Genomic DNA, 22,354 nt, shown 5'->3' with positions numbered 1-22,354 from the left:
GTGTGTTATTTTCCTCCGCGTCTTCGGTATCGATCTTTGAAGCCTAGGGTTCCAGTGAAACTTGTAACTGAGTTGACCATATGACTATCGCTTGATATATATATCTTCAAGGCTCCAAATCTATGATCCACGCAGATATTTCTTCCATTCCTGAGTCAGTTTAATCGTGCAGAGAAGTTTTGATCTTATCCTCTTTCCGTCATGTCGAGCAATATCATTTCTTATCAAGATGATCTTCAGTCGAAGCGTGAAATAGCAACATCTATCTCAGTAAGTTGTACACTTCTTATTATTCCCCTTTCTTGTCTTTGTTCAATCAAGATTGTTGATTACAAGAGAATGATTTGTCGTAGGACTGTAAGAAGAATTTTACTCCTCATAATGCAAGGCCTAAGCGGACTGTTAGAGCTCCTTCCCGGTATGGATCGGCTCGTGCTGAAGCTGTATCGTCCGTAAGTAAACCTATGACTCTTGAGATTGTACTGAGTCCCGGGATTAACACTCCTTCGTTTCATTGAAGGCGGATGTCCGTGTCGTCGTCGATGCTAGAAGACGAAAGAGTGGAAATTCTGTGACCGTGGTTGAGGTTGAGGAAAGCAGTAACCAGGCATGTGAACATTCTGTAGGATCCGTGGAGACCGGAGACGGTGTCCATGCTCGTGAATACCCAACCGCTGGACTTTTATTCGAATCCCCATTGATTAATACCTTCCCTGACAATGAAATGGTCGGCGGATTCGTGGTTCCCAAATGTCATGCGTCTCTGTACACCAAGATCTGGAAGAAATATGGTCACATTGCTACCTAAGAAGTGTGGAAAGGTTTTCTTCCAACCCTTTTAACCACGGTAGCGGGGATATTGCTGATCATCGAGGAAATGAATCAGATGCACTTGCGAGACGTCAAAAACCATGAACTGCACCAATGGGATGAAATGATCCCGAATTGTGAGGTATTGCGATTCAATGTAAGATGTCTCCATCGTCGTCTTGAGATAATCGAGGTTCATAAGGCGGAAGAGGATGCTGATGCAATTTCCATGAATGCAGCTTTACTGGATGAGGAGAGGATATTGGATCTGGAGTCGGCAAGGGTTGAAGACTTGAAGGAAAAGCCCAAGATTTTTCAGAAGAAGCTTGACGACGCTTCTTACAGGGATTATCCGTTGCTGGATGGTTTGCTCTGAGTGAGCATTTGTGGTTGTTGTTTTTTGAGTAAATCTGAGTTTCTAGTTAGGTGAAACAGTTGATCATGGTATGAACGAATTTTGCTCATTTTCGAAATGTTTAATGAACAAAGGAGCATTCACATGCTCTTTCGAGGAATGAAATTACATTTGTAAAAATGCTTGAAATGATAAAGAGGTAGTTTTTTTCATGGATCAGGCATAATAAGCTTTGAGCCATTTGCCATTGATGATGTTTCCTTCCTTTCCTCCATTGATTGCTAAAATTTTGTAGTATCCGCTAGACAATGCTTTGATAACAACATATGGACCTTCCCATTTAGGAGAGAACTTAGGAGCGGACATGTCTTGTTGAATGTGCTTTGCCGTCTTTAATACCAAATTTCCTACTTGAAATGTTCGAGGTCTTACCATTTTGTTGTAGGCTCTGGAGATCCTCTGTTTGTAGGATTCCACATATTTTTCCACCTTGGTTCTCCTTGATTCCAGCATATCTAGCTCAGCGATTCTTGATCTGGAGATTTCGGCCTCATCCCATTGTACACCACTAGATGCTGCAATCCTGGCTGAGGGAACTTTGATTTCTGCTGGAAATATGGCGTCGGCTCCATAGACAAGGGAATATGGCGAAGTACCGATCGAGCTCCTTGGTGCAGTTCTGTAAGACCATAGAGCCATGGGTAATTGCTCATGCCATGATCGAGGATTGTCATGAATCTTCCGACTGATAATCCTGACCAAAGTATTGTTGGTACTTTCTGCTTGACCATTTCCTTGTGGATAGTAATGTGTGGAGAAGATTTGTTTGATCCCATATTTATTGAGCAACTTCTCAACATATTGATTGGCAAAAGGAGTTCCGTTATCTGTGATGATATGCTTAGGAACTCCGAATCTGCATATTATGTGCTCTTTAATGAAGGCGACAATCGTAACTCCAGTGGTGCTTCGAAGAGGAATAGCTTCGACCCACTTGGTGAAGTACTCTGTCGCAGTGATGATGTATTCATGTTGTTTTGAAGATGCTGGATTGATCTTCCCAATGATATCTAGTCGCCAGCTGTAGAAAGGCCACGGACTATTCACAGAATTCAACGGGAGACAAGGAGTGTGGATGAGATTACCATGGGTTTGGCATTGATGACTGGTGGCTCTCTAAAAGAGTCACAAACTAATACCGCAAGTGCACGGCGTCGATGTAGCTAATGTGCAAGTGCGAGTCGATCCACAGGGACAAGGTGTGTGTAGTTGAAGCTTAAGGTTTCACTAAAACTGAGTTGTAACAAAGAGTCTTGGTTGTGTTAAAACACACTTGAGATGATGGCAGTGACTGAACTGAAAAACAGCAGAACGTAAAGCAAGTAAACAGGAACATGCTAGGGCTTTTGAATCCACATCTTGATCTTAAACTAAGGCAGATCCTAATCAATCATGTTCTTGTTTCATCTCAGGGAAGATTGTGGATGATTTACTTAACTAATCTTACTAACTTACCCCTAGCATCAACTGTCTTCTCACAGTACAGCTGATCACAGGTTTGTTTGCTCAACCAGTTATCTAGCAATCCGCATTAGTGGAAGGTTAATACCCTAAGTTCTCTAGTTCACCCCTAGCATTGAATGTCTTCTTACAGCACACTCAATCACAGGTGCATTTGATCACTAAGTTTACTAACTTCCCTACTTCAATTAAGCACAGTCCTTCAAATGGACTGAATCCTTAGCTACTCTCACTCTTACACCCCTAGAATCAGATGTCTTCTTACAGCACAGCTGATCACAGGTGCATTCACTCAACTAAACAATTATCAATCCTACTTAGTTTCAGCATTACAAGAACAGTGACAGGATTACTAACTATCTTAACATACAATCAAGAGTTTCATCTAAACCCTAGCACATGATACTTAAAACATGCTGGAAATGATTAATAGCTGAAATTGAAATAATATTGACTTCAAAACATGAACTGAAAACAACTTGGAAGCACTGGCTATTCCAGGCCCCTTGGGTGAAGCTCTGGCTAGCCCAGGCATACCCACAACAGAACCAAACACCTTATATTTATACCCAATTTACATCATTAGGGTTCATACACCCAATTCCCAAAAATACCCGAATACAGTTGAAATTAGGGTTTGTTGAATCTTACCCATACTTCTCTGATTTGCTTCATAGCCTTCGACCCATTCTTCTGCTTCCTCCCATGCTTCTTTGGTGCGAGTTGGTGCCCTAATCCTTACCCCTACTCCAACTAATATTAACCTAATTCTTCACTGAGAGGGGAAGGTGAAGATGTAGGCTGATAATAGGTGGATAGAAGAGTGATGGTGATGTGTGAGGGTTTGTTTACTCGAGCTTTGCTTGAGTTGGTGGAGGCAGCAGGAGAAGGTGGTGGGAATGGTGGTGCGACAGGGTATGGTGGTGTTGCAGAGGGTGAGGGAGAAAGAGAAGAAGTCGATGGAAAATGGATTGGGGTGCGTTTGTTTTGGGTATAGGGTATTTGGTACTCGGGTGTTGAGCGGGTTTAGCAATTGTTGATGAACAGCGAGGATGCGACGTTGGATGCGAAGATGATGGGTCGATCTAACGGCGAGACAGAAGGAAGCGAGGAGCGACCGTTGGATGCGGAAGTACAACGAAACTGACGGCTCAAGATGGAGTTAGGTGCTGTAGTGTTTGACAGGAGCTTCAGACTTCGATGCACGACTATGAAGCGACCGTAGGATGTATCTGTGGATCTAATCTGACGGCTACGAGCTTAGGCAGGCTTTGGGCGGTCTTGGACTTGGGTTAGAGTTTGGGCTTAGACAATTCTGAGCCCACTTCTTCTTTAAGAACAAATTCTTCCTTCCAAGCCCACTTCTAGTTGATCCGGCTCTTGCAAACATCATTCTTCGCTGCCTTTCTGCGGGAGTCTTTGCCGTTTCTTTGCTCTTTTCACTTCGTGAGTTAACCAGGCTTTATTTAGTACCTAAAAATGCAAAATTAATTAAGAAAAGTATTTATTCTTGAAAACAATGAAAATACAGAATATGGGATAAAATGGAGAATTAATGCACAAAAGATGAGTTAAATGCCAAGAAAAATATATAGAAATATGCACTTTTTAGCACTCATCAAACACCCCCAAACCTGAATTTTACTTGTCCTCAAGTATAACAAAACTAAGGAAATCCTACCTATACCACTGTCGCTGGTTTCTCGAATGCATTTAGCGTATGCACTAAGCCTTTTAAACCACTAAGTGTCCCTAGTGGTTGAGTGAAGTCTCGTGAAGGTTTGCTTAGAACGTACCTACAAAGTTCTAGGTCAAAATATAAGCTCAGATTCCATCAAATGTGACATGTGCAAGTCAGTTTAAGCTCACAGCAAAATGGAAATGTCAATCTAGCTATCAAAGGCACAATCCTAGCACTGATAACAAATAAAGACATGTGATAAGAGTGTAAAGTGTATCTATACATGTGTAAAGAAAGATCTGAAGTTATGACTACTAATCACCAAGAGATAGTTTTTAGGCTAAGAACCGAATTCTAAGCCAAGCTAGCTGTCCGGATTTACGAGAATTGTGAATGTTCACCCAATGAGTTGGTGATATTTCAGTTTACCCGCGTTATACATCGATGGATGCACCCTCCTTGCTTATTACAAGACTATTTACAACAAAAAGATGACTCTTTACATGACTCTTATTTACATTGATTACTCTCTTTTATTTTTGGAACAAGAGAGAATATTGTCTTTAACATGACAAAACATGGAATAAATAAATACTTGATTGAATATTTTTTTGATTTTTTTTTGATTTTTTTCTGAATTTTTCTGATTTTTCTGATTTTTTTTTTTTTTTTGAAGAAATAACTTTGATCTTTACAACATAGTGACACTTTTGATACATGAACAAAAAAAAACATAATTACATGACTCTTAGCAAGAGGTGGCCCTTATCGAATGCATCCGGTCAAATTCTATGGTTGCTTTTCTTAATGTATCCTCCAACTTCTATCCCAGCCAACCAAAGAACAAGCTAGTCAAGTCTCATTCAGTATTCTAAAGTGATTGGCAATCTAACTTCCTATCAAACACCTTGAAGATCGAGGCTATACATGTATTGGTAGATCGTGCGCGTGCAAGTTTCTTATCACATGTGAATTGTGCTAGAATCAGGGTGCCTAAATATCTAGACTAAGAATCCTTATGTTTACATACATGCACAAGAGTCAACATTTCAAGGTAAATTAGCTCCATTTTTATGATTTTTTAATTATTTATTTATTTTTTTTTTTTAATTTTTCAATTTTTTCAAAAAGAATTCAAAAAGAAGGAGTTCTTGTTTTCAATTATGGCATATTATCGTGGTATCTACTCTATACCCCCAAACCTAAACTAAACATTGTCCTCAATGTTTCAAAAGATGTAAAGAATTATAATACAACATATGAATAGGACCATGCTAAGCAGGGAAAAAGGAAAGAGAATACCCAGATGTCGGCAAAAGCAAGATTAGAACTCCGTTATTCAAGGCAAAAATCCAACATATTTCAATTAAGAGTTACATTGGATTAGAAAAATATGTACAAAAAAAACAAAAGATTTAACTAAGAAACTATCTACTAGATTCTATACAAGAAAATTTGGTTTTTAATGGGATTGAAATTTTAGGGAAAAGTTTGGTTTTGTCGGGAGACATTTGGTTTTGGCGGGAGACATTTGGAAACTTTTGGTTTTTTAAAGGGAGCAAAGAGCTTTGTGTTTCTTGGGAATTTTGGAAAAGAAATTTGGTTTTTTATGGGATGAGGAAAAGTTTTGGTTTTTAAAGGGAGCAAAGCCTTTTGGTTTTTAATGGGTTAAAGAAAAAACTTTTGGTTTAAATGGGATAAAGAAACCTTGGTTTCTATTCGGGAAAAAGCCCAGATAATGGGTAGATCTTTTAGGGCTTTTGGAGAGGCCCAGCTGTGAGTTTTGAAGAAGAAGCCCAGATGACGTTTTTGAAAAATAGGCCCACTGCTCGGGTGTAAAGCCCAGCTGTGAGTTTTGAAGAAGAAGCCCACCGCTCGTGAGTAAGGCTCACTGTTGGTTTGTGGGAATTTGCACGGCCCAGCTGAGAAATTTGGACGAAGCCCAGCTGGTTTTTTTGAAAAACAGGCCCAGCGTTTGAGGGTTTTAAGTTCGTTTTGGCCCAGTTAGTTAAGGTCCAGAGTTTGTTAGGAACTGAGCCCAGTATTTGTTCAATAGGGCCTAAGGTTCAGTTCTGTTAAAACTACAAGCCCATAAACAAGTTAGATAAGCCCACAGATGGTTACCAGTTCAGCTGGGTTTAAGCCCAGATTTCAAAAACACAAACTTATTACAAACCCAACAAAATGGATAAGCCCAGTGTCTAAAAACAAAAACACACAGTTGTTGGGTTTAGGCTTACACTCTTAGCACAGCCCAGCTGCTCAGAAATTTCAGTTGCACAGCCCAGTTGGGCTTGGTTCTCAGCAGCAACAAGCTTGGCCTGGCTCACAGCAGCCGCAACAGGACAGCAAGGGAAGGAAAGACAGCAGCAGCAGCAGGGGACCAGCAACACAGGCTCAGCTCAACAACAGCAGCTGTAGCAGCTCAAGGCAAGTTGCACAACACAGCAGCCTTTGAACAGCAGCACAGCAAGGTACCTGGACAACTCAAGGAGAAGATTAGTTTCTTGCTAGAAGCTAAGAAGTTCAGCTGCACTACACAGCAGCTACTAAAACAGCAAGTTACACTAAAATGCAAGAATGCAATGCATGATGAGTATGCTAGAATGAAACAATATGAAAAAGAGTATGCAATGATGCAAATGAACTAACATGCAAAAACAGCCAAGAAAAATTCAACACAACACAACCAAGTCCCCGGCAGCGGCGCCAAAAACTTGGTGGCTCTCTAAAAGAGTCACAAACTAATACCGCAAGTGCACGGCGTCGATGTAGCTAATGTGCAAGTGCGAGTCGATCCACAGGGACAAGGTGTGTGTAGTTGAAGCTTAAGGTTTCACTAAAATTGAGTTGTAACAAAGAGTCTTGGTTGTGTTAAAACACACTTGAGATGATGGCAGTGACTGAACTGAAAAACAGCAGAATGTAAAGCAAGTAAACAGGAACATGCTAGGGCTTTTGAATCCACATCTTGATCGTAAACTAAGGCAGATCCTAATCAATCATGTTCTTGTTTCATCTCAGGGAAGATTGTGGATGATTTACTTAACTAATCTTACTAACTTACCCCTAGCATCAACTGTCTTCTCACAGTACAGCTGATCACAGGTTTGTTTGCTCAACCAGTTATCTAGCAATCCGCATTAGTGGAAAGTTAATCCACTAAGTTCTCTAGTTCACCCCTAGCATTGAGTGTCTTCTTACAGCACACTCAATCACAGGTGCATTTGATCACTAAGTTTACTAACTTCCCTACTTCAATTAAGCACAGTCCTTCAAATGGACTGAATCCTTAGCTACTCTCGCTCTTACACCCCTAGAATCAACTGTCTTCTTACAGCACATCTGATCACAGGTGCATTCACTCAACTAGACAATTATCAATCCTACTTAGTTTCAGCACTACAAGAACAGTGACAGGATTACTAACTATCTTAACATACAATCAAGAGTTTCATCTAAACCCTAGCACATGATACTTAAAACATGCTGGAAATGATTAATAGCTGAAATTGAAATAATATTGACTTCAAAACATGAACTGAAAACAACTTGGAAGCACTGGCTATTCCAGGCCCCTTGGGTGAAGTTCTGGCTAGCCCAGGCATACCCACAACAGCACCAAACACCTTATATTTATACCCAATTTACATCATTAGGGTTCATACACCCAATTCCCAAAAATACCCGAATACAGTTGAAATTAGGGTTTGTTGAATCTTACCCATACTTCTCTGATTTTCTTCATAGCCTTCGACCCATTCTTCTGCTTCCTCCCATGCTTCTTTGGTGCGAGTTGGTTCCCTAATCCTTACCCCTACTCCAACTAATATTAACCTAATTCTTCACTGAGAGGAGAAGGTGAAGATTTAGGCTGATAATAGGTGGATAGAAGAGTGATGGTGATGTGTGAGGGTTTGTTTACTCGAGCTTTTCTTGAGTTGGTGGAGGCAGCAGGAGAAGGTGGTGGGAAAAGTGGTGCGGCAGGGTATGGTGGTGTTGCAGAGGGTGAGGGAGAAAGAGAAGAAGTCGATGGAAAATGGATTGGGGTGCGTTTGTTTTGGGTATAGGGTATTTGGTACTCGGGTGTTGAGCGGGTTTAGAAATTATTGATGAACAGCGAGGATGCGACGTTGGATGCGAAGATGATGGGTCGATCTAACTGCGAGACAGAAGGAAGCGAGGAGCGACCGTTGGATGCGGAAGTACAATGAAACTGACGGCTCAAGATGGAGTTAGGTGTTGTAGTATTTGACAGGAGCTTCAGACTTCGATGCACGACGATGAAGCGACCGTAGGATGCATCTGTGGATCCAATCTGACGGCTACGAGCTTAGGCAGGCTTTGGGCGGTCTTGGACTTGGGTTAGAGTTTGGGCTTAGACAATTCTGAGCCCACTTCTTCTTTAAGAACAAATTCTTCCTTCCAAGCCCACTTCGAGTTGATCCGGCTCTTGCAAACATCATTCTTCGCTGCCTTTCTGCGGGAGTCTTTGCCGTTTCTTTGCTCTTTTCACTTCGTGAGTTAACCAGGCTTTATTTAGTACCTAAAAACGCAAAATTAATTAAGAAAAGTATTTATTCTTGAAAACAATGAAAATACAGAATATGAGATAAAATGGAGAATTAATGCACAAAAGATGAGTTAAATGCCAAGAAAAATATATAGAAATATGCACTTTTTAGCACTCATCAGTGACACCTATGAACGTGTGCGGCTGCATCATCCTCCATGGTTGGACAATAATATTTCTCATGAATTTGAAAATATGGTTTCCTCTTTCCTTGATGTTCTCCATCATGTACTTCCTTCAGGATTGTAGGGATTTCATGTTCGACTAAGCACCTCAGTAAATTTCCACCAAGGCTTTTGCGGTATAAGATCCCATCGAGATAGACGAATCTCTTAGATTTCTGAATGAGTTTGACTGCTTGCTTCTTTTCCAGCGGTAGTTCGTTGTCCCGGAGATATTTGATGTAAGGCTCCCTCCAGTCCCAGTGTGGGGCCGTCAAAACCTCCAAGTGATGATGAGGGTGTTTGGCAATCAGGACAAGATCCTTGTAAATCTCTTGACTGAGCTGGATGGAATAGTACCCCATTCTTTGAAGCTTTCTGTAAAGTGTTACCACTAACGTTTGCCCACAAACTTCCTCATGTATGCGCTTGAGCTGTTCTTCCGCTTCGTCGCTCCCAAGACATCGTGATAGAGATCCATCAGGGTTTCGATAGTATATCCCTCCATGAAGCAAGAAGTAGTTCTTCAATTCCTTGAGGCTGACTTGGCCTTCTGAATAGAGCTGCTCAATTCATGAATGATGGGTGCTCGCCAATCGTTCGCTGGAATCTTCGATCTGAGTGAGCCAAGTTGAAGATACGTACGCCTCTGTACAGTGATCGTTTTCTGTGCTCCTTCGAATTGCAGCTTGGAGGCGAGAGTTGCTAGGCAATCAGCATGCCTATTGTTAGTCCGTCCAGTATGGACGATCGTTGCGTCAGCAAAATAGGTCAACAGTCGCTGAGCTTCGGTTCTGAATGGAGCAAGTGTGATTTCTTTGAGAGAATACGTTCCATTCATCTGGTTGACCAATAATTTTGAATCTCCCCTTATCTCGAGGTGTGTTGCTCCTGCTTGCTTGGCCAAGGATAATCCTAATAGGAAGGCTTCATATTCCGCTGAGTTGTTGGTGCAGTGGAAATCCAACTTGAACGAATGTGAGAAAACTTCACCAGATGGAGACACCAGCACTATGCCCGCTCCTCCGGTGTCACTACTAGGGGTGGCAGATCCATCAAAGTATAGAAGCCATGTTTCTTCCTTGATGACCAAGATGTCTGGGAATTCGGGGCACTTCTTCATGTAGTGTTGTTGTGTCTTCCCCTGGAAAAGCGCGAGCAAGTCTGCGACCGCTTGACCTTTGATGGCTTTAGGTGGCGTGCAAGCTATGTCAAATTCTGACATCTGGAGTAGCCACTTCGCTGGTCTCCTATCAAGGCTGGCTTTGATAGCAAGAACTTTATGGGATCAGCTTTGGAGATGAGTACGACCTGTTAGATAGTAAGTAATGTCTGAACTTCTGGATTGCATGTACCAATGCCAGGCATGCCCTTTCGGCCTTTGGATATCGGAGTTGAGCATCTCTCATTGTGCGGCTGAAGTAGTAAATCGGTCGTTCGACGCCTTCGTCGTCTTCCTGAGCGAGGAGTGCGCCGATGGCGACGTCACTGGAGGCTGTGTAAAGAATCAGGGTCGTCCCTGCACTGGAGACCTCATGACGGCCGGTGACAATAATATCTGTATTTTATGGAAAGCTTCTTGTTGAACAGCTGTCCAGGTGAAGCTTGCTCCTTTCTTCAGCAGAGGTGTGAACGAAGCAATGAGTTGAGCTAATCCAGGAATGAAGCGTCGAATATAATTTACCTTGCCCATAAAGCTCTGTAGTTCCTTCACGGTACGTGGAGGAGGCATGGTGGTAATAGCTTTTGCCTTGTCTGGGTCGACTTTGATCCCTTCAGCCGTGACCAGGAATCCTAAGAATTTTCCGGAAGAAACTCCGAATGCGCACTTTAAAGGATTCATTTTTAATTTGTATTCCTGCATCTTTCAAACACCTGCCTTAGAACTTCGAGATGAGATGCTCGGTCTTCGATTTTACCACCACATCATCAACATAGTCTTCTACTTGCTTGTGCATCATGTCGTGGAATATGGCAGTCATGGCTCGTTGATAGGTGGCACCAGCATTCTTTAATCCAAAGGGCATCACAGTGTAGTGAAAATTCCCAATGGGAGTACGGAACGCAGTCTTGTTGGCGTCATGTTCATACATCTTGATCTGGTTGTACCCACTATAGCCGTCCATGAATGAGAACATACCGTGACCACTGGTTGCATCGACGAGCATGTCAATGTTGGGTAGAGGAAAAATCCTTTGGACAACATTTATTCAAGTTCCTGAAGTCGACAAACATCTGATTTGACCATTTTTCTTCTTAACAGGTACCACATTTGCTAGCCACGTTGGATGAAGAATAGGCTTGATGAACCCTGCTGCCAACAGTTTCTGGATTTCGACCTTGATTTGCTCCTCGACTTCGTGTCTAAATTGTCTGGGCGGTTGTTTGACAGCTTTGGAACCAGGGACGATGTGCAGGTGATGGGTGACGAGTTTGTCATCCAGACCCGGCATTTCTTCGTACGTCCAGGCGAAGACATCTTGATATTCTTTCAATAATTTTACCAGCTCGGTCCGCTCCTCTGGTGATAGCGCTGAACTGATCAGGATTGGCCTTGGATCGTCTTCAGTCCCAATGTTGATTGTTTCAAGATCGTCAGTGGTAGAGTCAGTGCCGTCCTGTAGTTGTCGTGGGGCATCTTGGACTTCTTCTTCAAGTGATAGCTCACTCTGACACGATTCTTCATGGTGGGGAGACTTTTCATCGTTCTCCCCGATTAATTGCTAATCTTTCCGTCGGCGATAAATGACTCTCCCTTCTACGTCTCGATCGTCGTGAAGTTTGTCCCTGGAGTTGAGACTTGATCATTATGGCGTTTAGTCGGTGTAGTAGGTGACTTGATCATTTTAGCAGCTGAGGATGACGGATCGTTATCAGCCTTCTCGATAGTCTTCCAGCTTGGAAGTGGAGTACTGTGAATCCTGCTTGGAGGTTCCGGGACGCCTTTTTGAGATTCAAGGAACTCAGTATCATAGACGGGAGCATAAGGAGATGAAGCCGGAATGCGAACGATCTTGTTGTCGAGCAGGGCCTTCATGCATTGATGGTATGTTGAAGGAACCACCTTGTTATCATGGAGCCATGGGCGTCCCAGTATTATGGTAGTCAGGTTCTTGCTCGATCACATGAAACTTTGCTTTCGATCGAATCGGCCCCACCCTCAAATCTATGTATGCATATCCATATGTATGGCTTTGACTTACTTCAAATCCTGTCATTAGGATGGGATAGCGAATGGTTTTACCTTGTGGGAACCTGGCCATCCTGAGAGTCTTCATAGTGACAATGTTGGTAGAAGCACCGGTGTCAACAAGAACTCTTCTAAATTCGGTGCCTTTGATGAAACCAGTGACATACAATGCTTGGTTGTGTCATTCATCCGTCATGCGATCTTCTTCTTCAAAACATATGTTATCGATCGAATGCCCAGGCACTAGGGATACCTCTTCAATTGATGGTGTTGGTGGCGTTATTTGCACGTTAAATTATATCTGGTTGAGAGCTGAAAATGTGTATGTGCGCCGATCCCTGGAGAAGTGCAGGAGTTCGCACAGATTTTCAACCAAATGTATGACCTCTTGTTCCACCGACTTCTCGTATGTGGTGAAGCTATTGATTTGAGGGTCAGATGACATCTCAGTCCCCGGTGTTGAGACTTTTGGAGCGGAGATACTGCTTAACTCGGATATCAATCTGATGAGAAAGTCGAGGATGTGGTTTATCGTCTCCTTTATCAGGTCCATGTTCCTGGTATGAACCTCTAGGATTTGATCCAACTCTGCTAAAGTCGGGATCCCTCTGCCCTCCACGCCGCCAGGTGTAACATGAGGAATGTTGTCGTTTGAAATATTCTGATCTGAATTAGTCCTAAGACCAACCATCTTGTGAGATTGTGAGATTGCAACCGAGAGAATGATCTCCCACTGTGGTCGCCAATCTGTAGATGGGGAAAAACGATTTGCTGGTTTTGAAGGAACTGAGAAGACGACCGTACGGAGGAGACTCCGCGAACCGAGCGAAATGTTAAACCTCACACAGATGCACCGCTGCAAAAGGGGTGCTTTAGATTCGAGAGATTAATCTGTAGTACTCCGTCCTAAATCAAGAAAATGAATGTTCCAGAGTAAATTCGGTCAAAAGAGAGGATGGGTTGATCTGTAGGAGGGAAGCTGAGAAATGTGTGGAATCAATGGTAATCAAAGATTGTGGGTGTGTGAATTCTGAATACGATAAGCTCTGAGTGATTGAAATTGCTCAATTGAGAGTAGTTGCTCAATTGATGAGTTGATGATCTCGTGTTGTCGATGAGACGTGAGATTGATGATACTGATGATGCCCCCCCTTTCAATCATGATTCACAGACTTATTAATATTGCTGGAATTGTAGACACCATGATCCCATGAAGTGTGACAGTTGATGGAATCAAGGAGTGGGGAAGTGGAGATCGTGTTTGAAACCAGTTGCTCAACGTGTGGAGACTTGGTCGATTTTCCACCCACTACCTCGTGAATTCCTTCAACTGATTGCACGACTTGCTCACATTCCATCGTGTGTTTGAACACACGTGCCGTAGACCGCCATACCAAAACCCTAAGTGATATCCCCCCAAGTGACACGATTGACGTCTCGTGGTTTGTTAGTCAATTGATGACTTCGTGGTTTGATGGGACGATGAGTACATGTAGTCGTTGAGTTGAACATGATGTTCTGAAACTCATGAATTGAACATGTCATGAGACAGAGGTATAGTTCTTATGATGAAGTGAGCAAGTATTGCTCATTCGATGGATCGTTGAATATTGATTGTTGAACCAATATTGAGCAAATATTCCTCATCTGAGAAAGTGATGCTCATGTGATGAATTGTTGAATATTTGATCGTCTGAGCATGTGTTGCCCATCTGATGGATTATTGGCAGTGTACCAAAAATATTAATTAGAATACTGGTCGTTGAACCGAGCATAATTAATAAAATTAATGACCAGGAGGCCGTCGTAAAATTATTAAGGTTGGAATATGGAATGATGATCCTTGGATTCAGAAACCCTAATTTGATCAATTGATGATCAATTCATGGTTCGTCAAAATTTCAACCATGGGACGAAGGAGGGAGCGACTATATGGACCGTGGGTCAACCATGTAGTGTCCATATGCTCACATGAGCAAATACAAAGAACTCGTGAAGAGTTGACGATTTGTTGGTGAAAGAATGATCAAATGTTGATTTAATCATTTATTCGAAAATGCTCGTCTGAGCCTTAGGTGAGAAAACCTAAATAATTATGACGAGGCGAGGGACCGATCATGGAGTCATGAAACCGGCCCTGGGTTGTCACGTGACCGCCTGACGATGACTTCATGAAAATCCAAAGTGTTTGGAAGAGTTTTGGACCTAATCTGAGCAATTGTGCAAATTAGGTCAAAACTGTGAAAATTGATGGGACCGGCTTTCGTGAGACAAAGAGCCAATCTTGGTCGGTCAAGATAGCGTGCTCGTGTCCCCAAGAGTTCCGCGTCTCAGTCCTGAGAATTTTGATATTTTATGGCGTGCAATTGAGCATCCATTCGAGAAAATATGCTAAAATTAAGGTTTCGACGAAACTGAGGAAAACACCATGAGATGATGAAAAATAATTATAAAATAAGGAATGAGGAGGCGTGGGACTGGCATGGTCGGTCGGTCGTGACCACGGTCCCATGGTGCCTTTTCCTTAATTTTATAATATTTTGATGATTTTATGAAAAAATCATGAATTTTGAGAAATTTGATGAATTTAGGGAGTTTCCAGGAATTGAAGGAGTTTTCATGAGTTCAGGTAAGCAAAAAATATTCAAATAATAAAAACAAGGGCGTGTGGGACCGTGGAAGGGATGGCCGGCCGGCTAGGGCCCGGTCCCATGAGTTTTCCTAATTTTTTTAATATTTTTAGGTATTTTGATGATTTGAGGGAATTTTCCTAATTTGAGAGAAATACCATGAAATCAAGGAATTTGATGAATTCAAGGAAAACTAATAATAAAATAATAAAACAAAGGGGCGTGTGGGACCGTCTAGGGCATGGCCAGCCGGCCAAGGCCCGGTCCCACAAGTTTTCATAATTTATTTTATTTTTTTATTATTTGATGATTTGTGCAAAATACCATGAAATCAAGGAGTTTTTTCATGAAATTAGAGAAATAATAATAATAATAATAAAATAATAAGGAACCATGGGGTGTGGGACCGGTCGGGACCAAGGCATGGCCGGTTGGCCAATGGTCACGGCCCATACTCCTTTCCTTAATTTTATATTATTTTTTATGGATTTATGGAAGTACCATGAAACCGAGGAGTTTCCTCGAGACGAAGGAGATTTGATAAAATGAGAGAATTTTCATTAAATCATGGAAAATAATAAAAATGCATTAAAAATATAAAACTTGCGTGGGATTGACCATGACACGATCGGTCGTGAGTCCGTGCTCCCATCACCCTGTAAATATTTTTAATTATTTTATTATTTTCTTCTCTATTTTGCATAGGTTCATCGTTTCGTTGTATTTTTAAAATACTCGTTCGTGCGGTGACTGTTAGTGTATCATCGTTAAATACACCTTCACCATTTGAATCGGGGTTTAGTTAGAGGTAGCTCAGACGCCCGGTTGTTGATTATTTATTACTAATTGTGGAATCCAGTGGAGAATAATTCACAAAACTGAGTAATAAAATGTTTATTATTAATTCATAGGATTGGCTGAGGATTCGACTATGAATTCAGAATAATAAAGTGAGCATTACCATTCCATGGGATCGTAGATTCGACCATAGAATCAGAGTAATTAAGATTTATCTTTTACCATTTATGAGACCAGTTGTGGATTCGATCATGAAATCAGAGTAATGAGATAATATAGTTATTGCTATTCTGTGAGATCAAGTCGTGGATTCGATCATAGAATCAGAACAATTTTTATTGCCATTCCAGGGGACCAGTCGTGGATTCGACCATCGAATAGTAGAAATTGTTATTTCCATTTAATGTAGTACATACCAGGATTGATAGAAGGTGAAAGCAAACTAGTTGCTAGGGATGAGAAGAGAGTTTAAGTTCCGTCAGAAACTTAGTAAAATATGATTCTAGGATCAAGACTTTAGGGTTTGATAAAGATAGTCATAATATTGATAATTGATTGATAATAGATTGTCCTTTCTAAACAAAGAGACCTAGCCTTTATATAGGCTTTGTAGAACCGACTAAAAGAAATAAAAAGGAATTCAAGATAAACTAGGAAAGTAAAGGACTTGTAAAGCTAGAAAACTAAAAAGACGCAAGGGATCAACAATCATTGTTGATACAGACGTAAGGGATCAACAATGATTGTTGATACAGACGCAGATGTTCTACATCAGTCCCCCCTTCTTGAAAGAAACTCGTCCTCGAGTTAGCTAATAACAAGATCTTCATTATCTCCATATATTTCGTTAGGCATCGGGCTGTCATCAAAGAATTCAAGTTCTTTTCCTCCATGAAAAATGTAGATATCATTTTTATCGGCTTGCCACGATCAAACACAAAACTCGTTGCTCTAGAGATCATAAACTGGAGTAGCCAAGAAATGTGTCTCAAAGCATCATAGGATTTGTGCTTAAATTTCCCACGATCAAAGACAAAAGTCACGTCACTGGTGTTGGGAAGGAAAACCATGCCAGCAACGACTTCTACGAGTATAACATGTGTGTCTTCCAACTTCAGAGCTACACCTTTGAAAGCATATTCGATTAACTCAGTCTTTTTGTGGTCCAAGAATATCTCCTTCACTTCAGTATCAACATTTCTTTTGGAAAATAGAATCCACCAACCAAGTCTTCTGTCCTCTACGTACCGTCTAGCATCAATTATGTTATCTACCAGTTCCCCAGAAAATAAGGTAACAGAAGATGGTAAAAAGAATGTGGAAATAATGATGTTAAAACTAGCTCCGTCGGTGCTACTGTTAACTTGTACAAATCCACTTGTATAGTATCCACCAGAAAATATTGTTGAATCTGACTCATCAAAGAAATTTTTTCCAAACTGACCTTAATGCTTGCATCAGCGTGTTTGGAGTAACATTTTCTTGAAATAGTATCAGTGTATATTGGGTATATTCTTGTATATTTTTTTATATTCACTTACTTGTTTTGAGAAGATATTCACCTCTTTTAGAATATCTTTTAGAATATTTTTGTAACCCTAACTCCTTTATATAGGAGTCATTGTTATCAATGAAAACACAATTGAATTATTCTTCTCGTCTTGTTTTGAGTTATCTTGTCTTAGGTTATAGAAACCTTCATGGTATCTTGAGTCCGGTAGCAATGTCTAGTGTTTTAACTTCAACTTCCTCTTCACCAAACAGACAGTCCTCCATATATGCTCTAGCTTTCAATGATGGACCAGGAACTATCATCACACATGTAGTTCTCAAAGGATCAAACTATGAAGAATGGGCTAAAGGGTTTCGTATTTCTCTGGGTGCGAAACGAAAACTGGGCCTCATTAACGGTAAAATATCAAAACCTTCTAATGATGCTTCTGACCTGGATGACTGGTGGACTATAAACTACATGATCGTTGCCTGGATTTTTAACACAATTGATCCAGTTCTTCGTTCCTCAATTTCTTATCGTGACACCATATTCGATTTATGGGAAAACATCAGGCTTCGTTTTTCTCTTGGGAATGGAATAAAAAGTTTTCATCTTAAATCTGATGTCGCCGGAGAATGTGTTCTTACTGCTGCCTATTTGATTAATCGAACCCCTTCTCGTGTTCTTCACTTCAAGACCACTTATGATCTTATTTATGGTTCAGCTCCATCTATTCACTCTCTCAGGGTCTTTGGATGTCTCTGTTACGCGAAAAACCCACAACCCTTGTGATAAATTTGACAGTCGCAGTCGTCGTTGTATATTTCTCGGCTATCCATTTGGAAAGAAGTCCTGGCATCTATTTGATCTCGACACAGGTCATTACTTTCAGTCTCGAGACGTACATTTTATTGAAGATACTTTCCCGTTGGCAGATAATGATGAGCTTCTGAAACTGCACTCACTGTATTCTGATAAGGTCACTGAATCAGTTACTAGAAATTTGTCTGACGATCATTTTGAAGCTGAATACAAAAATCCACATGTCTCTGGTGGTTCTTCTTCCGCTGCTATTCTCTCGCCTGATGACACTTCACCTCCACAGACTAGTTCCAGTATTCCGTCAGTCTTCCTGGATGATGTACATCACACAACACATATTGCTGAGAATGATGCACAGCCGTTTTCTCAGACAACACCTGCTGTAAATGATACATGTTCTGCTGATAAGGATATTGATTCAACACTGTCTCATGCTTCTTCTTCTGTTGTACCTGCATCTGGTACAGAATTTGTTACTCGTTCTCCCACAGAAAATGCATATAGTCGAGATCATCATAATATAGTTGCAGACGAGGAACTTGGCCGGGGTAAATGTACAAAATTTGAGAACGTCAGGCATAAGGATTTTGTTCACTGGCAGGGTGTTTCAAAACAGTCTAACACGACCTTGGTTTCCCCTGCAGCTTCACCTATACCAGTCAAGTCCTCAGGTACTCCCTATCCTATAACTCATTTTGTGAATTGTGATGCATTTTCTACTGCACATCGTTTTTTTGTTGCAGCTATTTCAAATAATGTTGAACCCAAATCATTTAAGGAGGCAATGGCTGATCCACGATGGCGTCAGGCAATGCAGGCTGAAATTGCTGCACTAATCTCCAATGGTACATGGACAATTGAAGATTTGCCTTCCAACAAGTCTGCAATTGGTTGCATGTGGGTTTTCCGCATTAAGCGAAAATCTGATGGCTCAGTTGAGCGCTACAAAGCCAGATTAGTTGTTTTTGGAAATCATCAACAAGAAGGAATTAATTTCACTGAAACTTTCGCTCCCACGGTAAAAATGGTTACTGTACGAACTCTTCTTGCGGTTGCTGCAATAAACAACTGGGAGTTAGTTCAGATGGATGTACACAATGCGTTTCTTCATGGTGATTTAAATGAAGAATTCTATATGTGACTTCCTCCTGGTTTCAGTAATGGATTATCTGGCAAAGTCTGTAGACTTCGTAAGTCTTTGTATGGTTTACGCCAGGCTCCCCGGTGTTGGTATGCTAAGCTAGCAACTGCTTTGCGTACATATGGTTTTTCTACCGGTGCTTCTGATCACTCGTTATTTCTTTATCGTCATGGAAATATTTTCATGTATATTCTTGTGTATGTGGATGATCTTGTTATTTCTGGTAACAACACAGCTGCTATTTGCGAATTTCAGGAATATCTAGGCAGATGTTTTCATATGAAGAATTTGGGGAAATTAAAATATTTTCTTGGCATTGAGGTAGCTAGAAGTTCCAAAGGAATTTTCCTTTGTCAGCGCAAATATGCTCTAGATATCTTGACATAAACATGCCTTCTCGGTTCAAAACCATCTAATATTCCCATGGAAGAAAATCATCGGCTGGCTCTTGCATCAGACTCACCTATGCCTGATCCTGCTCGTTATATAAGGTTGGTGGGGAGAATGATTTATCTCAATCTTACACGGCCGGATCTGTGTTACTCTGTTCATATTCTTTCCCAGTTTCTGCAACATCCAACTCAATCACATTGGGATGCTGCACTTCGAGTTGTGCGCTATTTGAAATCTAGCCCGGGGCAAGGTATTTACTTCGTGTTGATTCCAAGTTAGTTCTTGACGCTTATTGTGATGCAGATTGGGCTAGCTGTCCACTTAGTCGACGTTCACTCACGGCTCACTTTATCTTTCTCGGGGGTTCTCCTATATCTTGGAAAACGAAGAAACAAACCACAGTTTCTCGTTCCTCAGCTGAAGCAGAATATCGTGCTTTGGCTTCCACAACTTGTGAAATTATATGGTTAAAAGGATTATTACGGAATTTTGGTGTAGGACATACAAAACCAGTTTCGATTCATTATGATAGTCAAGCTGCGTTACATATTGCTAATAATCTTGTCTTTCATGAACGAACGAAGCATATCGAGATTGACTGTCACTTTGTGCGTGACGAAATACTTCGAGGTACTATCCGTCCATCTTATATTCATACTACCTTTCAACTAGCTGATATTCTGACTAAAGCCTTGGGTCGTCAGCAGTTTCAAAATCTTCTTCTCAAGATGGGCATTTTGACTCTTCATGCTCCAACTTGAGGGGGGTATTGGGTATATTCTTGTATATTTGTTTATATTCACTTACTTGTTTTGAGAAGATATTCACCTCTTTTAGAATATCTTTTAGAATATTTTTGTAACCCTAACTCCTTTATATAGGAGTCATTGTTATCAATGAAAACACAATTGAATTATTCTTCTCGTCTTGTTTTGAGTTATCTTGTCTTAGGTTATAGAAACCTTCAGTGTACTAGCAATAACGCAAACCTTGTCAACAACAATTATCACAATTTTGTCACTTCTTAAAGCACCAACCTTAACTCCGGGAAGAAGTATATATTTCCTCTTACTAGGAAGACCATAATTCTTATAGCCACGGCGCACCGGTTGCAACTTGATATTAGAAATGTATCCATCACTTGGCATCAATAGTCTCGGTTCAAAAGGATATGAATCAATAGTCTCGGCCTGATGTTCAGCTGTCCACAATGTTGTATAGTCTCTTGATCCAAACAAAATTGGTAGAGTTACGAATGTTCTGCCCGACCTCTTCTTCAAAATTTGGAAGTCTTTGGTGCCTCCCTCTGCAAAAATCCGAACTAGTTTCTCTGTTATTATTGAAATTTCTTTCCCTCTATTGTAATAACTGTTTACGTACTTCGAACGCAGAGAAATACCATCTGTAAGAAATATCTTAAAAATTTCATCAAATTTAAGTTGTCGATTTTTCTCGCATATCGTATGAGATGTCAGTATCAATTCAATCACAGCGATATAAGAGTGGCCACAAGGTGCACAAACTGGCAAAACCAAAATCACTCGAACAAAACTATCCATAGCATTATTAGGCCGTAGAAATTTCGTGTTGGAATAATACTGTACCCTTGAGTAAGTTATAATACTATGAGATACCTTAAAGGATTCGTATGGCATTGTTGTTGCAAAACCCAAAGACCAGGAATCTCTTCCAATATGATGTAAGGCGTTCTCATGTGCGAAAAGATTAACACTTGGATGGTACCTTAGAATGATTGGGAGACCAAAAAAATAATCGCAGTGGTGATGAAAAATTACCAACTTTTGTGAAGATGAGGCAAAAATTTCCTTAAGCTTTCGATCTTCATGGAATACCTTCAGATACTTGCAACAGGGTTCAAAGTGGGAAGTTTTAATAGCTAGATCTTCACCATTAACGAACACAAGAAAAGGAAATCCCCCTCCAGGCTCCCATGTAGCTTGCTGAAAACAAGAATGTTTGTTGTTCCATGTCTCGAAGTCATCAAACTTCTCAATCCAAGCAAGAAAAACTCGACAAATATCTTTGTTATTGCCTGCCCAAATTGGAGAAGAAAGTGAATGCATGTTCACCACTAGGTACCATATTCTAATCACGAAGAAGAGTAGAAATATCGCTGCGTTCGCAAGTATTGACAAAAAGAATTCGAAGAACCTGAAAAATATAGGGAAATATTTCTTCATGCTACCACCAGTGCGAAAATTCACATTCTCTTGATCAACACAGTGATTCTCCAACTCAAGCGTAATATTTTGGTGCGCGTGAGCATCCACAATATGTGCAGTAGAATTTAGAATATGGATACACGAAACTCGAAACTTTCTGTGATCACGTTTCCAGTGAGTAACATATGTTGTTCTATAGAGATTACGAGTATCATATTTGAATACAACATCAGTCTCCATGACATCAAATAGCCGTAAATCGGAGTCCCGTTTAGGATGTGAACTATGGAATATCAATTCTCTTCCATCCATCAGTTTCTGTAGCTGATTCTCGGCAGTAACATTCCTGTAATCCCATGTCTCAAAATTTTCCCCAAGCTGATGACCTTCGTTATTTCACAAATGGAATTTATACAGACGTTTCAAATTAACAACAATTGAGTAGTCATCATGAACTCCCATTACTTGTTTCATAGCAAAGTTAAGCTGTGTGAATGTCTCGTCTGATAGCTCCTTTAATTTAGTGTGTGCACAAACTAGTAGGTTCCTTTGACCTCCATCAGAACAAAAGCTCATAGTCTTTATCCCAAAGTGGAACCAA

The sequence above is a fragment of the Papaver somniferum genome, chromosome 10, assembly GCF_003573695.1.
Source record: "Papaver somniferum cultivar HN1 chromosome 10, ASM357369v1, whole genome shotgun sequence".
Taxonomy (NCBI): Eukaryota; Viridiplantae; Streptophyta; class Magnoliopsida; order Ranunculales; family Papaveraceae; genus Papaver; species Papaver somniferum.
Note: the sequence above shows the minus strand (reverse complement) of the source record.